This window comes from Bos grunniens, chromosome 18, assembly GCF_055505025.1.
Source record: "Bos grunniens cultivar Pamir isolate PY7600 chromosome 18, Bosgru_T2T1.0, whole genome shotgun sequence".
NCBI classification, from domain to species: Eukaryota; Metazoa; Chordata; class Mammalia; order Artiodactyla; family Bovidae; genus Bos; species Bos grunniens.
Genome location: NC_141182.1, coordinates 55,490,990 through 55,516,352, shown reverse-complemented (window position 1 = coordinate 55,516,352; position 25,363 = coordinate 55,490,990). Strand labels below are relative to the sequence as shown.

The 25,363-nt window shown below is 45.9% G+C and overlaps 1 protein-coding gene across 3 annotated transcripts in view; it reads right to left on the bottom strand.

Annotated features, from left to right (window-relative positions):
• SULT2B1 (sulfotransferase family 2B member 1) overlaps window positions 1-25,363 on the bottom strand; it is an 84,345-nt gene that overhangs the window by 43,695 nt on the left and 15,287 nt on the right. For 2 of the 3 annotated variants that reach the window (XM_086353423.1, XM_086353422.1), the window contains exon 2: window positions 16,241-16,368. The gene's annotated coding sequence lies outside the window, so the exon portion shown is untranslated. Of the gene's footprint in view, window positions 1-16,240; window positions 16,369-22,227; window positions 22,325-25,363 lie in introns of those variants that run through there. The other variant, XM_086353425.1, reaches the window with a different exon arrangement.

Here is a 25,363-nt window from a genome sequence, read left to right as displayed (position 1 = left end):
TACAAATGACAAAGGGAGGCAGGAAGGTCAGGGTTAGAGAAAGACTGATGGTGCTACTCTGCTGGCTTTGCAGATGGAGGAAGGAGCCACAGGCCAAACAATGCAGGCAGCCTGTAAAATGTGGAAAAGGCAAAGAAAGAGTTTCTCTTCTGGAACCCCCAGAAGAAACAGCCCTGCCGACACCTTGATTTTAGCCTAGTAAAATCCATTTTAGGCTTTCCTGGTAGCTCAGCCGGTAAAGAATGCAGGAGACCATGGTTTGATTCTTGGGTGGGGAAGATGCCCTGGGGAAGTGATGGGCTACCCACTCCAGTACTCTTGGGCTTCCCTGGTGGCTCAGACGAAGAAACTGCCCACAATGCGGGAGACCTGGGTTCGATCCCTGAGTTCGGAAGATCCCCTGGAGAAGAGAATGGCTACCCACTCCAGTATTCTGGCCTGGAGAATTCCATGGACAGAGAAGCCTGACAGGCTACAGTCCATGAAGTCACAAAGAGTCAGACATGACTGAGCTCAAAATCCATTTTGGGCTTCTGCTTTCCAGAACTGTTAGAGAATAAAACTGTGTTCTATTTATTTATTTGGTTGCACTGGGTTTCAGCTGAAGCACATGGGATCTTTAGTTGTGAAATGCAAACTCCTGGTTGTGGCATGTAGATAGATATAGCTAGCTCCCTGACCAGGGATTGAACCCAGGCCCTCCGCATTGGGAGCATGGAGTCTTAGCCACTGCACCACTGGGAAGTCCCGATTTGGGTTGTTCTAAACCATGAAATCTGTGGCAATTTGTTACAGCTGCAGCAGGGAACTAATACGGTGGTCAAGGAGAAAGATAACCAACAGCTAAAAATTAAATAGTTTCCTGATGACGGTGAAAGAGGAGAGTGAAAAAGCTGGCTTAAAACTCAACACTCAAAAAACTAAGATCATGGCATCAGGTCCCATAAGTTCATGGCAAATAGAGGGGATTAAAGGGGAAACAGTGACAGATATTATTTTCTTGGGCTCCAAAATCACTGTGGATGGTGACTGCAGCCATGAAATTAAAAGTGGCTTGTTCCTTGGAAGAAAAGCTATGACAAATGTAGACAACATATTGAAAAGCAGAGACATCACTTTGCCACAAAGGTCTGTATATTCAAAGCTATGATTTTTCCAGTAGTCATGTATGGGTATGAGATTTGGTCCATAATGAAGGCTGAGCACCGAAGAATTGATGCTTTCGAATTGGACGAACAGGATAAAGAAGACAGCAAGGGCACAGCTTCAGAGGTGGGACTGTGCCCCTCAATAGGCAGAATGGAGAGACGGAGGGAGCTGGGTCCCCTGTGACGTGGCGGGTTCTCTCCCAGCTCAGGGAAACCGACACGCCTTGCCAAGGCACAGGGACACACTGCCATACCAAGATACACAGTCATAGTTTTGTTGTATCTGTCAAAGCCTTACGTAGCCCTTAGTCAGTGCCTGACGAAGTGCCAAGAGACCTACCCAGCTCCACATTTAATCCCCGTGATGACCTTATGCAGCTGGCACTATTATTAAGTCCATTTTACAGATGAGAAAACTGAGACACAGAAGGCAAACACCACTTGTCCAGCTTGGATTTGAACCTGGCAAGCAGTGCTGCTACTATAAAGGCATGAGCAGGGCTGGAGGAGAAAAACTTCTTGCCCACCATCAACACTTAATCAACAGTTGCTCAGGGTTACCAGTTCTCATCCTGGCTGCCGATCAGAATCCCTTTTAAAAGCCCTTCCCCGGGCTCAGATAAGTCAGAAGCTCCAAGGTCCTCGCGCAATCATCTGTCTCTCCTGGGGGTTGGTTGGTGGTCTCTGGAGGGGGGATTCTGTCTGCCCTCCTCAGCATCAGGGACCCAAGGCTCTTGGAACAAACTGGGAAGAATTCACAACACAAATGTTGAGCCCGATGGTTGCTCGATCTGGGACAGTTTTGTCCCTTCCAAAGGACATTTGGACATATCTGGAGATATCTTTTGGTTGTTGCAGCTGGGGAAGGAGATGCTACTGGGATTAACGAGCCAAAGCCAAGGAGGCCACCCAACGTCTGACAGCACACAGGTGGCCCCACAAGGATGATTCCTCCAGCTTCAAGTGTCACCAGGGCCAAGGTGAGAAGCCCTGCTCCAGGCACATCTTCTAGTGTTGGGGAAACACGAGGCGGCAGGGAGTGGGGTGGGGAGGGCAGGGGGAAGGTGCAAGCTAAAAAAATTTACAAGGAAAGAAATGAGTCAGGGAGGTGGGACGTTCCATACGGGATAATATACCAGGCTCTTCAGCACCTGGAACAGCAAAAGGACATCGTCACACAAGTTAGCTCTTTTCTTGAAACCCAAGTTAAGATCTGTGCATTGCACATTCTGTAAATTTGACCCTGTTCCAAAAAAATACAACTGAGAACATGGAACCCTAGTTAAAATGTTCATTGAAGGGTTAGAGTGTGCTCGTTTCTGCAACTCACTTTGAAATGCATTAAAATATTGTCATATATCGTATTAATGTGATTCATAATAAGAAATGTATATTTTGTTCCTGCCACAGAGTTCCTAAAGCCCTTGGAATTTCCTAAGTGATAAGAATGATAAAGTTGTCCTGTTGTTGGTCAGTCGCTCAGTCGTGTCCAACTCCTTGTGACCTCATGGATGGCAGCAGGCCAGGCCTTCCTGTCCCTCACCATCTCCCGGAGTTTGCCCAAGTTCATGTCCATTGCATCGGTGATGCCATCCAGCCATCTCTTCCTCGGATGCCCTTTTCTCTTTCTGCCCTCAGTTTTCCCCAGCATCAGGGACTTTTCTAGTGAGTCGGCTCTTTGCATCAGGTGACCAAAATACAGGAGCTTCAGCTTCAGCATCATTCCTTCCAATGAGTATTCAGGGTTGATTTCCCGTAAGATTGACTGGCTTGATCTCCTTGAAGTCCAAGGGACTCTCAGGAGTCTTCTCCAGCATCACAGTTCAAATGCATCAATTCTTTGGTGCTCTGCCTTCTTTACAGACCAGCTCTCATAACCATATGTGACGACTGGGAGTTGTCTTGACACTCAGCACTTCCATATTTTAACATACATTCCATGAAGAAGCAAGTGACTCAGATATGCCCAAGATCACCCTACTCATTTATTCCATATTTATTTCATATTTATTCTATAAATACCTCAAGCCCTTAACTGTCAGGGCGGTAGATCTGAGACGTGTTCTCCTGTCTTCTCGCTTGACGTGTTCTCCTGTCTTCCCTCTTGGCTGCCTAATGAATAAATCTTTTCTCTGTTGGAAATCTCAACATCTTAGCATTTTTGTCTTGCTCTGCATCAGGCAAACAAACCTGGTTCGGTAACAAAACCTTATATATCTTCTCCACAAATACCCATCTTATGATTACTTTAAAATAGAAGCTATGAAGTCTCTGCATCTGTCTGTATGTTCATGCATGTCTATATATATATATATGCCTTGTAGATGTGTGGCTTTTTCTACCTCTAGTTGGCATTGCCTTTAGTAAGGAAGCTCACTTCCTGGCAGGGGCAGTAACCCCAGGATATTCTGGGGACCCCAAGAAGAGAAGAATTAACCCAAATCTCTAAGTGTGGCAGGCAAGATCTGATGGTAAGTTCTTGGCTTGACTTCCTCGCCTTCAGAGGTTTTTTTAAGAAGTAATATGAGATTTCTGATAAAAAGTTCGAGCAAAGCAGATTAAAAGATTCTATGTTGTCCATCACTACTCTTGCTCAGGTCCATGGGGTCGCAAAGAGTCGTGTCTGACTCTTTGCGACCCCATGGACCGCAGCACGCCAGGCCTCCCTGTCCATCACCAACTCCCGGAGTTCACTCAAACTCATGTCCATTGAGTCGCTGATGCCACCCAACCATCTCATCCTCTGTCGTCCCTTTCTCCTCCCGCCTTCAATCTTTCCCAGCATCAAGGTCTTTTCCAATGAGTCACTTCTGCACATCAGTTGGCCAAAGTGTTGGAGTTTCAGCTTAAACATCAGTCCTTCCAATGAATATTCAGGACTGATTTCCTTTAGGATGGACTGTATGGATCTCCTTGCAGTCCAAGGGACTCTCAAGAGTCTTCTCCAACACCACAGTTCAAAAGCATCAATTCTTCGGCGCTCAGCTTTCTTTATAGCCCAGCTCTCACATCCATACATGACTGTTGGAAAAACCATAGCCTTGACTAGATGGACCTTGGTTGGCAAAGTAATGTCTCTGCTTTTTAATATGCTGTCTAGGTTGGTCATGGCTTTTCTTCCAAGGAGTAGGCATCTTTTAATTTCATGGCTGCAGTCACCATCTGCAGTGATTTTGGAGCCCCCAAAAATAAAGTCTGACACTGTTTCCACTGTTTCCCCATCTATTTGCCATGAAGTGATGGGACCAGATGCCATGATCTTCGTTTTCTGAATGTTGGGTTTTAAGCCAACTTTTCCACTCTCCTCTTTCACTTTCATCAAGAGGCTTTTTAGTTCCTCTTCACTTTCTGCCATAAGGGTGGTGTCATCTGCATATCTGAAGTTATTGATATTTCTCCCGGCAATCTTCATTCCAGCTTGTGCTTCATTCAACCCAGCATTTCGCATGATGTACTCTGCATGGAAGTTAAATAAGCAGGGTGACAACATACAGCCTTGACGTGCTCCTTTTCCTATTTGGAACCAGTCTGTTGTTCCATGTCCACTATTCTTGCTGCACATATGTAAATAATCAAGCCAAGTCTTTCGAAACCAGACTTAATTGGCAAACAAATTTATCTTTCTGTGGTTCTCTCTGATGGAAATTGGGGTGATTGTAGAGAGTAAAAAACTATATTTCAGTAGACACTATAATACACACATGTGTTGGGACTTCTCTGCTGCTCCAGTGTTTGAGAATCCTCTTTACTATGCAGGGGACACAGGTTCGATCCCTGGTCGGGAACCTAAAATCCTGTATGCCAATGAGAACTGAGTCCTTGGTGCCGCAACACCAGAGCCCATGTGCTCTGGAGACGCTGTACTAAAACTAGAGAGAAGTCTATGAACTGCAATGAAGTAAGTGTCCAAACACTGCAACAAAAGATCCCACAGGCTGCAGTGAGCATCCTGCATGATGCAACCAAGACCTCATGATGCCAAAAATAAAATTTTTTTTAAGAAAAGAGTATTTGTTAAAAAAATACAGAAAGTATAAAAGTCATTTTTTAAAAATACATACCTATGGATATTAGATTTTAGTTTTGTTTATTGTCTTTGAGATTTTGTTTTCTCCCTGTAAATCGAACTAGATTCTGAACTCATCTAGTTTTCTCCAGTATTTGACTATTGTCCATACTAACATTTCCAATTTTTTCCCTACTCTTCTGACTTGGAATCACGGAAGACTAACACTGCCCTGTTCCCAAAGCCTTGCAAACTAAAGCTGGACAGATGGATAGCAAAATCACAAACAGCTCATGTACGGACAGTCTTCAGGCCCGTTGTTGCTATGTGAACACTCAGAAGGATCACCAGGGGGACTTTCCTGGCGGTCCAGGGGCTGAGACTCTGCAGTCTCAGTGCAGGGGGCCCAGGTTCCATCCCTGATCGGGGAAATAGACCCTGCCGCCGCAAGTAAGAGTTCACGTGCCACAACTAAAGATCCTGCAGGCCATGACTAAGACCCAAGGCAGCCAAATAAATAAATAGTACAAAGAAGAAAAAGAAGAAGATCACCAGAGACATACCGACCAGGAACACCTGTCATGTTGCCATTGCTTGCCCCCACTCCATCTGAAGACGTTCTGGGCCCGACACGTAGAAATGTTCTCAACTGGCTGCCTTCAGAACTCAGAAACTGGGATTCTAATCTTCTCTAATCGTTAACCATTGTTTTTCTTTTGTTTCCATAGAAATGCCTTATTAAATACCTCATTTCTCATGCAATATAGGCCTCACTTTGGGAACCCAGCTGTACTACCACCTCCTAAAAATGAGACACAACTGTTTCACTGAACTGACCTATTTTCCAGACTAAGAGACTAATTCAACGAAATAATGGAACGATCTACCAGTTCAGCTTTTCCTGTGTGGAGTTTCCAAAGAAGTTTCAGAGGAGGGGACTGATGGGGTTTAGGACAGGCTACCCTAACACCTGCCACTTTGGTATATAGATTATTTTAAGCTGAAGACAATCAAGGCCCGACAGACCCAAGAAATGCTTTTTACCTCTCCCTTAGCTGCCTAAAAGAATTCAGATAGGGAGCCTAGTCCAGGAAGAGAACTATCCCCAGAGATAACTGTTTAATGCAAAGAGGATGGGTAGGTATGCTAAATTGGAGGGGGAGGGGTGGGGCTGGCCAGGTCCCCATTTGTTCAAATTCCCCTGGGTCCCATTGTCTTTCCATAGCGTGGCAAATATGTGTTAACCAAACACTTCCCATCTTCCCATGAACTGGTTTCCTTCCCTTTGAAGCCCCAGACCCCCTCTCGCTTTTTCTTAGCTCAGGCTGTCATTTAAGCCTCAACTGCCTGACAGTCCTTGAGCCTCTCCAGTCTGTGCAAGTCTCCTGCACACAAAGCTAACTTTGTTTTTCTCTTGTTGATTTGTCTTAATTCAATTTAATCATTGGACCAGCCAAAAGAACCTAGAAGGGTAGAAGAAAAAAATTTAAATACTTATTTCTTTGGCTGTGCCCGGTCTTAGCTGCAGCACTCGGGATCTTTGATCTCCCTCGTGGCAGATGGGATCCATAACTGCCGCGCGCAGACTCTTCGCTGCAGCACGTGGGATCCAGTTCTTCGACCAGGGCTCAAACCCTGGGCTGCTTGCATGGGAAGCGCTGAGTCTTAGCCACTACACCACCAGGGAAGTCTCAACAGAAGAGATTTTCTCCCTCCCTACTCTTACTAATTTAAGTTTATAGGCGTCTCTGGTGGCTCAGTGGTAAGGAATCCGCCTGCCAATGCAGGAGACATGGGTTCGTTCCCCGATTTGGGAAGAATTCCACATGCCGTGGAACAACTAAGCTCGTGTGCCACGTCTAATGAGCCTGTGCTCGAGATCCAGGGAGCCGCCATGACTGAAGCCCATGTGCCCTAGAGCCTGCGCTCTGAAGCAAGAAAAATTACCGCAATGAGAAACGGAGCACCCACTCTCTGCAACTACAGAAAAGCCTTCGCGGCAATGAAGACCCAGAACAGCCATAGATAAATTTACATTTCTCATATGACCCAACAATTATATTCCTGAGTCTCTACCCAAGAGAAACAAAAGCACATATCCATGGGAAAACCCATGAATGGTCACAGCAGCATTATTTATTATAAGCAACTAGGAGATGTGAAGTGAATGAAGTGAAAGTCGCTCAGTTGTGTCCAACTCTGCGACCCCATGGACTATACGGTGAATGGAATTCTCCAGGTCAGAATACTGGAGTGGTTAGCCGTTCCCTTCTCCAGGGGATCTTCCCAGCCCAGGGATCGAACCCAGGTATCCCACATTGCAGGCGGATTCCTTATCAGCTGAGCCATAAGAGCAGCCCCATAAGCAACTAGGAGAGGCACCCCAGATGTTCATCAACAGGCAATTGAATCAACAAAGTCTGGCACCACCGGACCATGGAATACTGCTGGACAATAAAAAGGAATGAACTTCTGAAGCACCCAAAAATGTGGACAAACCTCAAAATAATTCTGCTGAGCAAAAAAAAGCCAGACCAAAAAAAAAAAAAAAAAAATAGAACATTCTGTATGCTTCCATTTATATAGAAGTCTAGAAAAAATGCAGACTAACCTGCAGTGACAGAAAGCAGGTCATTGGGTGCCTGGGGATGAGGGTGGGGTGGGGTAGAAGGAGGATTTACAAAGGGACACAGGAAACTTTCGGGGTGGTGATGTGGTCACCATCTTGCTTGTGGTGATGGCTTCACAGGGGTACACGTATCAAAGCTTAGCAAATTGGGCACTTTCGAATATGTACAGTTTCCTGTATGTTAAGTATACATCAATAGAGCTGTGAGTAGGTAAATGGAAACAAATTCATTGAACCATATGCTTTAAAAGTTGAGTGAGTGAAGTGCTCAGTTGTGTCTGACTCTTTGTGACCCCATGGACTGTAGCCTACGAGGTTCCTCTGTCCAAGGAATTTTCAGGCAAGAGTACTGGAGTGGGTTGCCATTTCCTTCTCCAGGGGATCTTCCCGACCCAGGGATCGAACCCGGGTCTCCCGAATTGCAGGCTGTACTTTAAAAGGCTGTGTTTTATTGTATGGAATTGGATGATTATTATGTAAATTAGGGCTGAGTAAATCTGACTTGAAAAAAACAATAAAATTGCAGCCGGTAGATAAATAAGTCCTGGAGATCCAATGTACAGTGTAGTGAATGCAGACAACAATCCTGGATCACAAACTTCAAAGTTGCTAAGAGACTGGATTTTATTTATTGTTTATTCATTTACTTTTTGGCTACACCTCGAGGCTTGCAGGATCTCAGTTCCCCAGGTGGGGATTAAACCTGGGTCACAGCAGTGAAAGCCTGGAATCCTAAGCGCTGCTCACCAGGGAACTCCCAAGAGTGGATTTTAATTGTTCCCACCACAAAAACAGAAATGATCATCAAGAGATATGATAAAGGTGTTAGCTAACGCTCCAATAGTAATCACGCTGCAACAGATCAACGTATCAGGTCATCATATTGTACACCTCATCTTACCCAATGTTGTATGCCAATTACATCTCAGTGTAAAAAGTGGATGGGAAGATAAGCCAGAAAGCAAACTGAATGAAAATTCTACGACGACTCTGAAGGATGGGTATGCAATAGTCATCGTATAATACTTCTGATTTTTCTGTGTGCTTGAAGTAGTTTATCAGTATATTCATGTGAGTAAAAAGGGGGCAAAGGAAAACTGTCTCCACTCACACTTTTGGCACCAATATGTATGGTTTCTCCCCCTCAATGCCACGCCCCACACCCACCAATTCTCCAGATACCAGCTGGGTGTTCAACAATTCACTTCACTAACTACCCAGAGTCAGCACAGACTCCACAGGTTGAGGGCTTGGTCCCACAAGACTGGCCCATCTTCAGATGCCAATCTCGAGTCCCAGATTGTTTGTTTTTACTTGTGGGGTTTTTGTTTTGTTTTTGTTTGTTTTTATATTGGAGGTCATATGATTTATCATAATGATACTTATCATAAGTATGATATCACTTATACGTGGAATCTTTAAAAATGATACTAATGAGCTTACTTGCGAAACAGACTTAGAAAACTTATGGTTACCAAAGCGGAAAGGTGGGGAGGAGGGATACATTGGGATTGACATGTACACACTGCCATATTTAAAACTGATGACCTGAGATGGGACCAGGTCACCCTCAACACACTGGATGCTCACTGCAGGGAGACACAGGAGCCTTATCCGTCAGCCCAGGAGCGTCCGTGACTGGTTCCCAGAAACTGTTAGTCTCTCAGTCGTGTCCCACTCTTTATGAGAGTGTAGCCCTCCAGGCTCGTCTGTCCATGGGATTCTCCAGGCCAGAATGCTGGAGTGGGTTGCCATTTCCTTCTCCAGGAATCTTTCTGATCCAGGGATTGAACCCTGGGTCTCCCACACTGCAGGAAGATTCTTTACTGAGCCACCAGGGAAGCCCAGAAAATGACGTGCAAATTTGCATTCTTCCAAATCATACTGTGTGTTTGTTTTCATGAAAACATAGGCTCAAAACAGAAAGCCTAATGATTACTAAAAAGGAGGAAGAGGAGAGGGTCGCTGGCAGGGCTCCTGAGCCTTTTAACGCGTGTCCTCTTCATGCTATCATTTCACTGCTCGTAACCTCCCCTGGAGAAGACCTTCAACCCGCAGGATGTTCACAGCGCTGTTGTGTGTCACAGCCAAAGCGCTGGGAACCACCTAGGCGCCGCCAATAGGAGTGATCAAATAAACTGAGACTCACCCTGCTATGAAATGTGACGCAGCAGATTAAAATCGCAAAACAGGGCTGGTGACAGATTAAGTTCTCTGAGGCCTATTAAGTGAGAAAAGCAAGTTGCTGGACAGTTCATCTGGGACACTACGCAATATTCAGGTGAAAAAAACCCTACAAAAGTGTATATTTATGAAGACTTAAATATGTGGGAGAGTATGGGGGAGAAGACACTGTGAGGAAACACACTCGACAAAAAGAGTGGGTCCCCTAGGAAAGACATCGAGTGACCAAGGGACTTTCTCTATGAACTTGAACACAGTCTCATTGAACAGCTGTGTGTAAAAGAATCCAAAGTTTTTGAATTCTGAAAGTCGCTCAGTTGTGTCTGACTCTCTGCCACCCCATGGCTTATACAGTCCATGGAATTCTCCAGGACAGAATACTGGAGTGGGTAGCCTTTCCTTTCTCCAGGGGATCTTCCCAACCCAGGGATCGAACCCAGGTCTCCCACATTGCGGGTGGATTCTTTACCAGCTGAGCCACAGGGAAGCTCATAAAGTGGAAAGGGCAAGATTAACCCCCAGGGGGTCCACCACCAAGAAATAACCAGGAATAGTGTTCTGACATATTTTTTTTCATTTCTGCATGGTTTACTTTTAATTGGCAGAAATGTTTTATAAATTGACATATTTATTTTTAAGGGTTTTATCTTTGTTAAATTAGGTGGTTGGCATCCTGTTTTTGTCTCTTAATTTCATATATATAAATATATATACATTTCTTATAAATACACTATTTAAAATATAAATCTACAAAATATTAATATGTGTTTATATAATATTATATTTAATATATATTTATAATTTAAACATAATACACATTTATATTTACTCATCCCACTGTTTTCTGCGGGGATATAAAACCCCCTCTGTGCCCCTATATATATATATATATTTTGGAGAAGGAAATGGCAACCCACTCCAATATTCTTGCCTGGAGGATCCCATGGACAGAGGAGCCTGGCGGGCTATAGCCCATGGGGTTGCAAGAGTCGGACACAACTTAGTGACTAAGCCACCATATATACATAAAATCCTCTCTATGTACATATATGTGTGCCTGTGTATATATACACATAAATGACTACACAAATATGCAGAGGGGATGATATTACATATGTCATTTTCTTCGTTTTCTTCTTTGCATGTTTCATTTTATATCTTGCTGTTTTGCACACGGCTCTCCACATAAACATTTGCCATGGTGCTTCAGGCTGCTCGTAAACATCACTTTTGATGCCTGCCTAGGTTTCTATGGGTGGAGTAGGGTTTACTTCCTCACTTGCCTCTGGTTGGACATTTGGTTCCTTGCCAAGTGTTCTCTGGGATAATTATGTTTACACCCAGCGCCATCTCTGCATTTTGGATTTGTTCCACCATCTCCAGAACTGAATCCTTGACCGGTCAGCGGGAGTAAACCCTTGGTTCTGAAAATGATTTTCTTGCTTTGTGATTATCAAAAAGAGAAAGAAAAAATTGCATCCATGCATGGTGTGGAGCGAGTTTGGGAACTGCAGAAAAGCAAAAGATGGGAAAGCAAAGCCTCTGGTGATTCTGTCTCCATTATTGGCTCTGGAGCCTTCCATTAATTCCAAGTTGAATAATTTTCTTCCATTTCATGGTGAGAATACATTACACAGCACTTCTGCATTCTGCTTATTTTGATTTAGTCCATCATAAAAACGTGTTCCCCTTTCACTTAAAATGATTGCATAACATTCCATAACGTTGCTATCCCATACTTTACAGAACCTTTCCTCTAAAGCTTATTATTACTATAAATATTTCAACTTATGATTACAAATATCTTTTGCACCTATTTTTTTTACTGATACAAATAATGCAACAGAGAAAATCTTTGTGCATCAGCTTTCCTGCAGATCTTAAGGTTATATCCTTCCCATGAAAGAAAAGTGAAAGCTGCTCAGTCATGTCTGACTTTTTGTGACCCCATGGACTGTAGCCCACCAGGCTCTTCTGTCCATGGGATTCTCCTGGCAAGAATACTGGAGTGGGTATCTATTCCCTTCTCCAGGGGATCTTTCCAAACCAGGGATTGAACTTGAGTGTCTTATATTGCAGTCTGAGCCACAAGGGTCCTTCCCATAGAGTCCCGGAAACAGAATTACTGGGTAAGAGTGCCAAGTCAGTTTCTGGAAAGGCAAACAACTTCCACTCGTTTACAAAATGGATGATACGGTAGAGTTTGTGTTACACATCCTCCCTATGGAATGTTATCAAATTTATTAGAGTTTTCCTCTTGGTCAGTGAAAAACTGAGTCTCACTGTCATTTCTGTATTCATTCACTGAGTCACTAAACATTTATTGACCACCTGCTACTATGGCTGGCATAGTTCTGGGCGCTGGAGATGCAGTAATGAACAAAATGGGCTCATTCCAGGAGAGAGTAAACAAGTCAATTAATAAAGGGATAGATCATTTCAGAAAGCAAAACGTACTATTAAAAGAGTCAAGAAGGAGGGTAAAGGGATTTCCCTGGTGGTCCAGTGTCTAAGACTCCTCTCTCCCATTGCAGAGGGCCTGGGTTCGATTCCTGGTCAGGGAACTAGATCCCATATGCCTCGACTAAAGATCCCATGTGCTACAAGTAAGACCCAGTGAAGCCAAATAAATAAATACTTTTTTTTTGTTTTAAAGAAGGAGGGTAAAAGCTTTCCCACAGGTTGGGAATCCGTTGTAGTTCTGCCTTGTGACTTATCCATTTATTGGCATGGCAGTTCTGCATTTTCCATATCTTTATCCATTTATCACAACTATGACAAAACCTATGGGCTTCCCTGGTGGCTCAGATGGTAAAGTATCCATCTACTTGCAATTCGGGAGACCTGGGTTCGATCCCTGGGTTGGGAAGATCCCGGAGGAGGGCATGGCAACCCATTCCAGTATTAGGGCCATGGAGAATCCCCATGGACAGAGGAGCCTGGCGGGCTACAGCCCATGAGGTCGCACAAAGTCAGACAGGACTGAGTGGCTAAGCACAACACGTGACAAACGCAGCAGTGATATGTCTTCAACATCCTCTGTGACAGTGACTCAGGCTGCCTCTGGTTATCTCAGGCAATGTTGCTTGATAAGCATTACCTTCCTTTTACACATGCACAAATTACGGGTCAAAGAGGTTAAGTAACTTGCCCAGAGCCACACAGCCTCGGTGGCACAGTGTCTAAAGACACTCAATCGAAAAAGCTTGAGACACTAAGGAGTTCTTGGATAATTTGTCTCCTTGACAATTGAATTTTTTTAAAGTTTATATTGGACTATCAATATAAACATGTCCAATTCCATGGACCTGAGTTAGTAGAGGACAGAGGAGCCTGGCATGCTGCAGTCCACGGGGTCGAAAAGAGTCAGACACGACTTGGCACCCGAACAACAACATCAGCCAAGTGCATACGTATAAGAGAACATATTTCAGAAGTGAACAGCTTCATGAATTAATTCTACGTATATGCACCAATTATCCAGCACCAGACTTAAACAAAACCAAAACCGGGCCCTTGTGCCCTGCGGCCCCAATCTGCAATGTAATCATGCTCCTTGAATTCTCCTCTCTGCTAATCTCGTTTTAACCGCCAGCTCTGAATTCCTGAAAGGCATCCTTGATGAGATGCCTTCATCAAACCAACAGAGCATTGTAGGCATGCATTCTTGTCCCTATATGCTAAAACCCGCAACTTTTCATTCTCTGCCTTCGGAAGGTAGACTCTGTCTCATTTAAATTAATAGCAGATATGCAGACACACAAGCCCAAAGCCAGAAGGTGACCTGAGGACAACCAGATGGATGCAGAAAGGTCATCAAGGTCACGGGGAACAGAGCAGGTCCCCCGGGGCGTGGTCAGGAATGTTATGGGCTGGTGAGGGACAGGGGTGAGGAACATTTCAACCATAGCTTTGAAAGCTAGGTTGAGTGTCACAAACGGGGCTGGATAATAGTCAGCTATTTGCGCCCCATGTGATACTGGTCCCAGATCGCAGCAGGCAGCCCCCAAGATAGCCCCTAAGAATCCCCATCCTTGGCGTTTCCTACACAACTATATTACATTTACATACGTAAGTGATGGGAAGCAGCCATAGTACAGCTTTAGGCACTAAGAAGCCCACCTAAGTATCCTCTGACACTCTAGGGATGGGGAGGCAAATGTTCTGTCTATAAAGGCCAGAAAAAATATTTTAGACTTTGCCGTCGTATGGCCTGTATCAGCACCACTTGACTCTGATCTTGAAGTGAAAGAAGACCCACGGGGCAGGGGAGGGGAGATAAATCAGGAGTTTGAGATTAGCATATACACACTACGGTACATAAACTAGATAAACAACAAAGACCTACTGTACAGCACAGGGAACCCTATGCAATATCTGTAACCTATAATGGAAAAGAATCTGAGAAAGAATTCATATACATGTATGCATATGTATTTACAAAAAATTGTAAATTAACTATACTTCAATTAAAAAAAAAGGAAAGAGCCATAGACAATACATAAAAGAATGTGTTTCAATAAAACTTTACTTATAAAAACAGATTATGGGCTGGTTATGGCCAGAAGCCTGCTATTTGTCAACCCCTATTAATGGCAACCCACTCCAGTATTCTTGCCTGGAGAATCCCATGGACAGAGGAGCCTGGCAGGCTACAGTCCACGGGGTCGCAAAGAGTCGGACACGACCGAGTGAGTTCACTATTCCACAAGAGGGCTTTCCAGGTGGCGCTAGTGGTAAAGAATCTGCCTGCCAATGCAGATGCAAGAGACGTGGGTTCAATTTCCTGGGTTGGGAAGATCCCCTGGAGAAGGAAATGGCAACCCACTCCAGTATTCTTGCCTGGAGAATCCCCAGGGACAGAGGAGCTTGGTGGGCTATGGTCCACAGGGTCACAAAGAGTCGGACTGAAGCAACTAAGCAGGCACGCCTTCCAGGGGAACGTATCTTTGACTTACTTTTATTTTTGAGTACATTATTGATGATTTTTGGTTTTGGTTTTCTAGCCACACTGTTTCAGCGTGTGGGATCTTAGTTCTCCGACCAGGGATCAAACCCGTGCCCCCTGCCTTGGGAGTATGGAGTCTTAACCTTTGGACCACCAGGGAAGTTCCTTGATGGATTTTATTATATAACTATTTCTGTAATTCTTAAGATTTAAAATGCTTACAAAATTACATTTTGCTTATTTATATTATTTTAGCCTTCTAATTTTATTTTTTAATTGAAGTATAGTTGATTTACAAAGTTGTATTAGTTTCAGATATACAGGAAAGCAATTCAGCTATATATATATATATATTCTTTTTCACATTCTTTTCCATTATATGTTATTACAAAGTATTAAATATAGTTCCCTGTGCTATTCAGTAGGTCATCATTGTTCATTTTATATATGGTGATGTGTATCTATTAATCCCTTGACTTTCTGTTTATTACTGATTGAGAGTGCCCGTACCAGTTAAGTTAGATGTTGACTAGTCTGAAATCAATACCGTATGAAATGATGGTTTTTCAAGTAGAAAGACAATCCCCAAAGTTATTGTCCTTTAGGTCATTAACTATTTTTGGAGTTATGTCTCTAATTTCCCATCACTTACATATATAAATGTAATGTAGTTGTGTGGGAATGCCAAGAATGGGGATTTTTAGCAGCCGTCTTGGGGGCTTCCTGCTGCACTATGGGACCAATATCGAGTCTCAACCACCATTATCTCATTCTGGAATTCTCTCTTTTTAAATTTTCCCTTCACCACTTGGCATGTGGGATCTTAGTTTCCTGCCCAGGGATCGAACCCACATCCCCTGAATTGGAAGCTTGGAGTCTTAAACCACTGGACCTCCAGGGAAGTCCCATGCTTCTTTATTAATGTATTAAGGGAGAAGAACTAGTAGGTTCTATAATTCCAAAGTGGAATTGAAACAATATTTCAAACATCTGCAACAGCTCTGGTATGGTTTGGAAATAGCTGTGATTTCTAGCAGTAGGATAAGAGATTCCAGAATAAACAAAGTTACAGGTATTGCCAATACGACACAGGTATTGCTAATGTGGGTTGTCACCTACATTCGTAACTATATGAGTTATCCACTGATATGGAGTAAACCTCTGCAAAACTCGGTAGCTTAAAACAATAGCAATCATTTACTTTGCTCTTGAATCTACATTTGGGGTGGGGCTCAGTGGAAACAGCTCATCTCGGATCCATGAGGCAACAGGTGAGACAGCTCCTCTGGGAGTCGGGGAACCCATTATCAAGATGGCTCACTCACCTGGTTGGCAAGTTGGAACTGGCTGTTGGGCAGCAGCTCAGCTGGGACGGGGTAGGGGGACCTCAAGACCTCCCCATGCAGCCTTCTCCACGCACTTGTGGGCTTCCTCACAGCATGGACGCTGAGTTCTAAGAGTTTGTCCAGAGAGAACAAGGCAGAACTAAGTACATGGCATTTTTATAACCTAGCCCCAGAGCTCACATAACATCACTTTCATTGAACCCTATTGGGCAAGGTAGTCAAACAGGCTCAAGGGAGAGAGACACAAACTTCATCTTTTAATGGGGAAGTGGCAAGATCTTGAAGATCTTACTTTTTAAGTTAAGCCCCCAGGCAAGAAAGATGGTGAACACTGGACTCAGTTCCTTGGCCTCTATCCAATGACAGAGGCCCATCTTTGTACAAAATTGGAAGGCCTGTCTACAGAGGCCTGTCTCTGTGTTTTCTGCAGAAAATACAACCCGCCACAAAAACAGAATGAAATGTTGGATTTTAGTTGGAGGTTACTGAAAAGAAAGATGCAGTTTCTTTTTCTTTTTTAAAATAATTAAAAAAAAAAAAGATAAAATAATTTTATTTTGCTATTGATTTTTGGCTATGCTGGGTCTTTGATCCCGCAAGGGCTTTACTCTAGTTGCAGCGAGTGAGGCCTACTCTGTTGGGGCTTTCCTTGTAGCTCAGTCGGTAAAGAATCTGCCTGCAGTGCAGGAGACCTGGGTTCGATCCCTGGGTCGGGAAGATTCCCTGGAGAAGGAAATGGCAACCTACTCCAGTATCCTTGCCTGGAAAACCTCATGGACAGAGGAGCCTGGTGGGCTGCAGTCCATGGGGTCGCAAAGAGTCAGGCGTGCCTGAGTGACTAACATTTGCTTACTTTAGGCCTGCTCTGTAGTGGTGTATGGGCTTCTCATTGCAGTGGCTTCTCTTGTTGCGAAGCACAGGCTCTAGGGGCCCAGGCTTCAGTAGTTGGGGCTCCCAGGTTCTAGATCACAGTCTCAATAGTTGAGGCGGACAGGCTTAGTTGCTCCAAGGAATGTGGGATCTTCCCGGATCAGGGATCAAATCTGTGTCTCCTGCATTGGCAGGCAGATTCTTTACCACTGAGCCACCAGGGAAGCAGGCGATCTCTTTTCCTTATCCAAGTTCACGGACTCCATAAATTCTATCTCCAAATCTTTTGAGGGTCCCTGGGCCCCAGGCAATTCTAAAAAGTGACTGCTGGGAGGGGTCCAGATAACCTGTGTGTGCATGCGTGCTAAGTCGCTTCAGTCGTGTCCGACTCTTTGCAACCGCCTGGACGGTAGCCCACCAGGCTCCTCTGTCCATGAGATTCTCCTGGCAAGAATACTGGAGTCGGTTGCCATGGCCTCCTCCAGTGGATCTTCCCCACCCGGGGATCAAAACTGTGTCTCCTGTGGCTTCTGCATTGCAGGCAGATTCTTTACTGCTGAGCCACCAGGGAAGCCCCCTTACATAGCCTACCTTGCTTCAAAGTCTCCCATGGCTCTCTTCTGCCCAGAGTACAGAGGGCAAGGAACTGAGTCCAATGTTCAGGATCTTTCCTGAGTGGGCTTAACTTAAAATGCAGAGATTTATTGTTCAACATCAATTCTCTCCTTCCTTAGTCGTACGTAGAACTCCAGTTTTGTCTGAGACAGAAATGCGCTCACCTAAAATGCATCATTACCAACCTCCCTTGCAACTGGTGGTCAATGAGATTGTTTATTTTTATTATCATTATTATTGGCGCATGTGGATCTTAGTTCCCCAACTCAGGGATCAACCCATGTCCCCTGCAATGGAAGCATGGAGTCTTAATCACTGCACCACCAGGGAAGTTCTCTCTCACTGTATTTATTATTCTGCAACTTGCTTTTTTCAGTCAACAATACATCTTAGAGCTTTTCCTCTGTCAGTCCATGGCTCTTTCTCATTTCTTTAAACAGGTGTATAATATTTCCTGGGATAGATGCACCCCTATTTATTAACCTACCGGTGAACATTAAGGTAGCTTCCAATTTTTGTGGCTTTTACATACATGATGATCAAAGACAAATAAATAAATGATAGGCAGACAGTATCTCCATGGTGGAGCTGATGCTTCAGATTCTGTAGGCAGACCTAGCTCAGTGGTATAAAGAATCTGCCTGCCAAAGCAGGAGACCCGGATTCAACCCCTGATCTGGGAAGATCTCACATGCTGCGGAAAAACGAAACCCGTGGGCCACAACTATTGAGCCTGTGCTCTAGAGCCCGGGAGCCACAACTACCGAAGCCCATTCATCCTAAAGCCTACGCTCTGCAACAAGGGGAAGCCACCAGGATGAGAAGCCTGCGCACCGCAGCTAGAATTTAGCCCCTACTCTCCTAGAGAAAACTGAAAAGCCCACACAGCCATGAAGACCAGTGCAACCAAAAATGAAAATTAATAAATAAAAAAAATTTTTTAAAGCAATGATTGGGACTTCCCTGGTAGTCCAATGGTTAAGACTCCGAGCTGCCACTGCCCGGGGCCCAGGTTGGATCACTGGCCTGGGACCTAAGATCCCACATCCTGCAGGGTGCAGCCAAAAAAGAAAAATAAATCAATGAACTATTGATACATTCAATAGGATGATTGCACCTCAAAATCATTGCTCTGTGCAAATGAAGAACTCTATAAAGATACAAACTGTACGATTCCATTCAGTGCTCTAGAACAGGCTACATTAATAAACAGTGAAAGAAAACAGACTAAGGGTTTCCTGGGGATGGCGGATTGACCGGGAAGGGGTGCAAGGGAATTTCCTGGGATACACAAACAGTGTATATCTTAACTGGGATATTGAGCTGGCACAAGTGTATTCATTTGTCAAAGCCCATCAGACTGTACTCATAAGACCTGTGTATGTGACTGTAGGTAAATTACAATACACATAAAGGTGAAGTGCAGGTGGAAGGTGAGAGGAAAGTTCAAAAGGGAGGGGATATATGATACCTGTGGCTGATTCATGTTGATATATGGCAGAAACCAACACAACATTGCAAAGCAATTATCCTTCAATTAAAAATAAAAAAATTTAAAAAGCAAAGTGCGTGCCAAGTTGCTTCAAAGTCGGGTCCAATTTTCTGCGATCCTATTGACCGTGGCCCACCAGGCTCCTCTGTTCATGGGATTCTCCAAGGGAGAATACTGGAGTGGGCTGCCGTGACCTCCTCCAGGGGATCTTCCCAATCCAGGGATCGAACTCATATCTCTTAATGGCCCCTGAATTGGCAGGTAGGTTCTTTACCACGAGTGCCATCTGGGAAGCCCAAAAGTAAAATGAAATGTTGTTATTAACATTGCTATCCCTGGGGACTTCCCTGGCAGTCCAGTGGTTGGGACTCCATGCTTCCACTGCAGGGAGCACAGGTTCGATCCCTGGTGGGGAACTAAGATCCCACACACCACACGGTGCAGCCAAGGATTGAAAAAAGAAAACACTGCTGTCCTGGCCGCCTCCTTCTTTATGCCCATGCCAACTTGTTGGCTGGCATGGAGACCTATTTGTTTGCCAAATGAATGAATGAGTGAGTGAGTGAGTGGATGAGGACTGAGGCAGCACCCTGGGTGCATGGAATATTCCTCCTCAAGCCCTTCAGTTTTCTAGAGGAGGCGGCTGGGTGGCCTCCCACCCTGATAACTCTTTCCAAGGCCCCTCCCCTCCCCCAGAAGACCCCTCAGCTCCTCGGCTCAACAGTCGGAGACTTTCGACAGCCTCACCCCTGCACATTGCTCCCCTCCCACTCCAGTCTCACTTCTTTAATCACTAGACACACAATCCTCCAGCGCCTTCTGTGTGCAGGTACTGCAGAGAGAGCTGGCAACAAGACAGGCAAAGACTGTGCCCTCGGGAGCTCCATAATCAAACCTGTAGCCTGATGTCAGGCAGAACTAACCCCACTGAAGAAAGACGAATTGGACTAAGGGCCTGGGGAAGGCAATAACTGGGGCTGCAGCTCTGGTGGCCGGGAAGGCTGCTCTGGGACATCCACACAGGGGCAGAGGCTGGACTGAGACAAGGGCATCAACTAGGGCATTCCCTAGAGGAAAAAAGTAGCCAGCGCAAAGGCCCTGGGGCAGGTTCCTACTTTCATAGTGTATTCAAGAAATAGGAATGAGGCCAGTGTGGCTGGAGGGGGAGGGAAAGAGGGTCAAAGGTGAGAAGTATTGAGGGGCAGACTATTTAGGGCCTTTGGGCCAAGGAAAGGAATCTGGCTTTTACTCCAAGTGAGATGGGAGCCAAGGAGAAGGGATGTGAGCTGACTTAGGTGTTAACAGGCTTCCTGGGCAAGAAGAACATGTAGAGGAGGCAGGGAGGGCCAAAGTAGAAAGCCTGTTGAGCTGGCTACTGCAATAGTCCAAGCAAATCATGATGGTATTTGCAGAGGTGAGGAGAGTTGATCAGGCTCTGGGAATATTTTGAAAGCAGAGCCAGCTGACAGATCAGATGTGGGGGTGTGAGAAAAAGACAGGAGTCAGTGATGACTGGGAGGTTTTCGGCCTGAGCCACTGAGCTGGGGCGGCAGGTGGAAGTTTCCTGAATGTCCCAAGCTGTTTCACACCTCCAGGCTTTTGTGCACTCCATCCCCCTGAGTCTGGAATGCCCTCCTTTTTCCACTTCCCACCCCAGTCTCAGCCTCGCCCCCACTCTCATCACAGCTGAGCCCAAATGTCACCCTCTCTGGAAGCTTCTTTTGGAATGTTCTAGGCTCCACACGGTGTGCCCTCCGGCGTCCCCATAGTACCCTGCACTTCTTTCCCCAAACGGATGATCAGAGTTTATTTGCCAGCATCTCTTGTGCCAAGTGGGCGACACTGGAGGGACTGAGGAGGGGCCATGGCTCTAACCCTGCAGCAAGTGCATCAAAAGGAAATGAACTTGAATTCTTTCCTTCATTCAGTACATATGTCACATGCCAGGGACTCCAGTAGGCGCTGAGTAGTGAGCAGGGAACAGGAGAGGCAGGTCTCTGCCCTCATGAGTCTCTAGGGAGAGAGGTGACAATAACCCAAGCAAAGAAGTGAAAGATTTAGGGATTTCCTTGATGATCCAGTGGTTGAGAATCGCCCTGCAATGCAGGGAACGTGGGTTCAATCCCTGATCAGGGAACTAAGATCCCACATGCCATGGAGCAATTATGCCTACACGCGACAACTGGAGAGTCTGTGAGCCACAACAAAAGATCCCGTGTGACACAATGATGCCGCCACGTGCCATGATTAAGACCTGATGCAGCCAAATAAATAAATAATAACTATGTTTTCAAAAAAAATGAAAGATCTGGTGTGCCATAATGGTGATGTGATGGAGAAAAAAGCACGATTCCATGTGTGAGATGGGGGAGGTGCAGTCATTCATAAGGTGATAGGGAGGCTTCACAGACTCACTGAGGAGGTGACATTTGAATATGGATCTAAAGGAGGTGAGGAAGGAGCCCTGTGGCCTTTGGGGAAGAGCAAACAGCAAGTGCAAAGGCCCTGAGGTAGGACTGTGCTCAGAATATGGGAGGAGCTTGAAGGAGGCCAGGGTGGCCAGAGCCACTGAATAGGGGGTAGACATCCAGAGAATGGAAGGGGAGGGACCGTCCCAGCAGGACCTTAGGGGCCACAGTGAGGACTTCACTTTTACTCCCAGTGAGATGGGAGGCACAGAAAGTCTCCAAGGAGGAGCGAATGGATCTGATTCAACTTTCAACAGGATTGCCATAAAAATAACAATGGACATTTGCTGAGCACTTCCTACTAACCAGGAAAACGTGAGAAGTTTCTGCAAGTGGTGTTGACAGAAGGCCTGTTGTCTAGATGGCTAAGCCACCTTTGTGGGCCTTCTAGATCCTTCCTTTCCTCTCAGCCCACACCATGCCCAAGACTCATACAGTCTCCCACCAAAACATAGCCTGAAGCTTTTTTTTTTTCCCCAAAGCAATTTTTCAACAACTTTATGGACACAGAATTCACATACCGTACAATTCAGCCATTTAAACTGTACAGTTCAGGCAATTCCCTGGCAGTCCAGTGATTAGAACTCCATGCTCTCATACTGCCAAGGCCCCAGGTTCAATCCCTGGTGGGGAAAGGAAGATCCCACAAGTCACGCGGTGTGGCCAAAAAAAATTTGAATTAAAAAAATAAATAAATTGTATAGCTCAGTGGATTTTAGTGTGTTAATCACATTGTACAACTGTCACCACAATCAGATTTAGAATATTTTATCAGTCAAAGAAACTCCTTAGGCACACCCCCATCCCAGCCCCAGGCAACTACTAATCTACTTTGTCTGATTTGTCTATCCTGGATAATTCCTGTAAATGGAATTCTACAGTATGTGGCTATTTGTGTTATCTGACTTCTTTCATTCAGCATAATATTTTCAACATTCATCCATGTTGTAGCATCTGTCACTGATTCAATCCTTTTGGTTGCTGAATAATATTCCACTGTATGAAGGTCGCCTGTTTTGTGGATCCATTCATCAACTGATGGACATTTGGGTTGCTCCCACATTTTGGTTGTTATGAACAAGGCTGCTATGAACGTTCTCATGCAAATGTTTGTGGGGACATGTGTTTCCATTTCTCTGGGGAGATACCTAAGGGGAATTCCTGAGCCATATGGTAATTCTGTGTTTAACTGTTTGAGGAAATGCCAGACTGTTTCAGTGCCTGCAATCTTCCCACCAGCAGTGTATGACGGTTTTGATTTCTCCACATCCTTGTTTGTTGCCATTGTTTTTTTAAAAAAATTTTATTTATTTGGCTGCATTGGGTCTTAGTTGTGGCATGTGGGATCTAGTTCCCTGAAAAGGGATCGATTCCAGGCCCCCTGCATGGCAAGTGCAGAGTCTCAGCCACTGGACCACCAGGGAAGACCCTCTCCACATCTTTGTCGACACCTGTTACTGTCTTGAAGTGAGCTGCTCCTCTCTGCCTCCACTGCCAGCAGCCATCTCTCACCTGGACTTTGAAGTCACGTCCTCCCTGTGTTCCAGGTTCCACCGTCAGTCTCTCCCCACACCACAGCCGGAGAAAGCCTGTCAACACCAGGGTCAGAGCCTGTCCCTCCCCTGCTAAGAGCTCTTGCCCTGGTGTTTATTGACTGATAAATCCAAATTGCTCACCGGGCTTGGCCCCTGTAGCCAGGCCCTGCTCAGTCTCTCTCTCCAGTTTACTCATTGCTCATGCCCCCATTTCCTGCTCATTCAGATCTAGCCACATCAACCTCCTATGCACTTCTTGATGCCCCAAGGGCCGCCCCGCCTCACCACCCCCAGCACTCTCTCTGTCCTAGTACTCTCTGCACTGCCCTCCTCTAGCCTCTTTCCTTCCCCTCGAAGATCTGGGCTTTACTGTGACCTTTCCAAAAAAGTCTCCTCGGACTCCTCCGCCAACCTAACAACTCCTCTCTCCCAGGCTCTTCCTTATCGCGTTTAGCACTGTTACAAGTTGCGTGACTATTTGTCAGACAGTCTGCCCAATGGCCGCCTCCACCTTAGGAAGAGTCCCATGAGGGTGGTTGACCATCAGTGCCTGGCCTGCTACGTTGGTGTTGCTTAGTTGCTAAGTCATGTCCAACTCTTTGTGGCCCCACGGACTGTAGCCTGCCAGGCTCCTCTCTCCATGGGATTTTCCAGGCAAGAATACTGGACTGGGTTGCCATTTCCTTCTCCAGTCCCTCCCCGACCCAGGGACTGAACTCACGTCTCCTGCATTGGCAGGCAGATTCTTTACCCACTGGGCCATCTGGGAATCCCCCTTGTTTCTTTTACTGTGACCCATAATGGTGGTGGGGGGGGGGGAGGAATCTATATCTATATCTGTATCTATAGCCTCCTGTCAGAAAATAAAAGTTTCATACATGGGTATTTCCCCTGCATGTTCTAGATTATTCTATTTATTTTTTTTCAAAAAATTGGCCTCAGCCAGAAAGCTTGATGTCAGCCCCTGGTAATGGCTCCCTGTTCATAGTTTGAAAATCTCTAGCAGACCTTCTATAAGCCCCTCTGACACACATCCACCCACCCCCCCATCAAAGGCAGGAAATGGGTTTGACTGGTTACATGTTGCACCCGCAAATTCTGGCATAGGTCCTGGCTGAGCACAGTGGGTTTAATGAACGTTGAGTGAATAAATGAACTGAGAGCAAGCCAGGGCCAGAGTTAGGACTGCAATCCTGCCTGTACCGCTCCCTAGGACTCAAGAATTCTGACCACCTCGTTTGCAAAGATCCAGGCAGCGTAGCCCCAGCTCCTACTACTTCACCCACCCTCTGCTTCTGGGATTGGAGGTTGCGAGGGGGGAGAAGACATTAACCTGAGCCTCCCTTCTGGAGGAACCAGAACTCCATTTCCCGTAAGCCTCAGGGATGGGACTACATTTCCCATAAGCCTCTGCTCCCGCAAGAGTCTATGCCCTTCAGCCACAGGGGCAGATAATTGCATCTTTCCTCATCCCCCAGCCCCCAATTCCGAACTCTCTATCTGCATATGGTCAGTCCACCCTGAAGTGCTGGTCCCGGCACCCCCTCCTTCCCACCCTTCCTGGTGTGATGAACCTGCCTCAGTTTCTCCAAAGAGCGCCCCCCTCCAAGAGGGCTCATTGAACCCCTCTCCCTCCCCTTCCCCTGGGGTTGCCAGTCCCAATTGCGCTGGCTGCGTTTGGGACCCGCCGGTCCTGGACACCTGCTGGGGAACGGGGGCAGGGGCGGGCCGCGCTGGGGATGGGGTGTCTGGGCCGCCTCCGCGGTGTGCAGTGAGGCTGCGCCTGCGATGCGCAGCTCGGGCCCAGCCTCAGCGGAGAGGGACGCAACGCAGGGGCTCAGGGACTACAGAGAAGTCCGCGCGCAGGGTGGGCGCCCGTGCTTCCGGTGTGTCTGCAGCTCGGGGTGCTGTGCGGGGGTGGGGGTGGGGGAGTGTGACCCCGAGACGGCGGCGGCCTGGCACGTGATGTGTGCGTCCTTGTCTGTTTTGTCTGTGTCCCTAAGGGACCGAGTTCCAGTCCCCACTCAGCCACTTCCCGGCTGTGTGCCTTGGGGCAGATGTCTGCACCTCGCCTTGTTTCCTCATCTGTACGATGGGAATGATAAAAGAGTGTGTCTCGGAG